Consider the following 2,220-nt stretch of genomic DNA (forward strand, 5'->3'; position numbering starts at 1 on the left):
ATAACTCTTTGAAAATTCATCCAAACATATTTTCTGGGCTGAAAATAGAGTTTATGTGCATAACTAATGTTTTTGTGTACACGAAAAATGCTTTTCAATGCATATTTTTGGGGGTAGCATGCCTTTTTAAACTTCCAATGCATTAGCCTACCGTTAACTTAGTACATAAGGAATTCACTTTTTTTTTTAGTGTGTGAGTAAATAAAATGTGTTCTGAAGTTCAGCACATGTTTTTTTACTCATGTATTATTACATCTGTCTCTCTTTTTGGACCTGAGGAAGGGAGCATCATCTCCCAAAAGCTAATCAGGAAATGTATTAAGTTAGTCCAATAAAAAGGTCTCACCTTATATTGGGGTAGATTTTCAAAAAGCGCGAATAGGCCTACTTTTGCTTGCGCATCAGACTCAAGCAAAAGTACGCCTGATTTTAGTAGATACGCGCGGAGCCGCGCGTATCCACTAAAATCCCTGGATCGGTGCGCGCAAGGCTATTGATTTTGTATAGCCGGTGCGCGCCGAGCCGCGCTGCCTACCCCGTTCCCTCCAAGGCCGCTCCGAAATCGGAGCGGCCTCGGAGGGAACTTTCCTTTGCCCTCCCCTCACCTTCCCCTCCCTTCCCCTACCTAACCCACCCGCCCGGCCCTGTCTAAACCCCCCCCCTTACCTTTGTCGGGGGATTTACGCCTCCCGGAGGGAGACGTAAATCCCCGCGCGCCAGCGGGCCTCCTGCGCGCCGGGCCGCGACCTGGGGGCGGGTACGGAGGGCGCGGCCACGCCCCCGGACCGCCCCGGGCCGTAGCCACGCCCCCGTACCCGCCCCCAAAACGCTGCCGACACGCCCCCGAAACGCCACGACGACCAGGCCCGCCCCCGACACGCCCCCCTCCGAAAACCCCGGGACTTACGCGAGTCCCGGGGCTCTGCGCGCGCCGGTAGGCCTATGTAAAATAGGCTTCCCGGCGCGCAGGGCCCTGCTCGCGTAAATCCGCCCGGTTTTGGGCGGATTTACGCGAGCAGGGCTCTGAAAATCCGCCCCATTATTTTTAATGTTGTCTCACCCTAGCTTGATAGCTTTCCTCATTCCAAATCACATCAAATGTTCACTGATGTGTACTGTGCTGTTCGTACCTCTGCCAGTGCATGTAAAACTGGCCCCCAAACCCTAGACCACCACCAAAACCTCATCTCGAGTTACTTGTTCACCCTCCTACAGTGTTTAAATAGATGACTAATAGGGGTGATGTTCCAGAAGCTCCCTCCCGCCCCCACCCATACCCCACTCCCTCCAAATCAGGATTTGCAATAAATATTGCACAGCTTAACACCAGGAGAAAAGGTATAGTTATTTCCAGCATTAAAACATGCATTATGCTATTGCATACAACATTAAACATCCCTCATTTTCATAAACCCCACCCAAACTCCTCCCCTTTGACTACATTTTCAAAATTTGCTTTCGCATCGCAAGATGCAAAAATTAAGGCAAGCATTATGGTGTTATCACAGGCATTAGGGCCCTAACGTGATCTGGAAAATGAGCCTGTTAGATAGGATATTTTGTAACACGGCTATGCTGCTGAATATCCCCGCACAAATCACTACTTAGACAGATAAGCATTATGCTACCCCTGGGCGCTTTGGTGCTGTTCTCTCACTACGCCCCCTCCCCCTCCTCCCAAAGTCAGACCACAGGGAGCAGAAGGTCTAAGATACAGTCCCACAATTTCCTGCAGCAGCTCAGAAGTAGATTCTGTGGCAAAAATAAGAAAATTCTGAAGCAAATCGGCAAACATTTTCATCTTGCGTATTACATTATAAAGATAAAACAATTTTCCAACCTTACTTGTGTCTGAATATGTACAATTTATTTTATTTTTATTGGGTGAAGAAAATGGATCTGAAGAATCGGAACAGGAGGAAATCTCAGGGATGGCAAGAGGAGAAGAGGACAGGAGGACCAGAGATGGGGAGAGGAAGGGAGGAGAACCAGGAATTGGGTACCAAGAAGATGCGACGACTGAGGTGGGGAAGGAATGTGAGAAGGATAAGACGGGTAGGAGGGGGATGGAGGATCAGGAATATAAGATTAAGGAAGAGGAAGAAGAGGGAGGGAGGTTCTGGGACTGAGGAAGGGGAAGAGAGAGTGAGAGGGGTTGGGGAGTGGGTTCCAGGATTTGGGAAGAAGGGAGAATTAGGAAGGAAGGGAGGTTCCAGGATC

This window comes from Rhinatrema bivittatum, chromosome 8 (assembly GCF_901001135.1).
Source record: "Rhinatrema bivittatum chromosome 8, aRhiBiv1.1, whole genome shotgun sequence".
NCBI classification, from domain to species: domain Eukaryota; kingdom Metazoa; phylum Chordata; class Amphibia; order Gymnophiona; family Rhinatrematidae; genus Rhinatrema; species Rhinatrema bivittatum.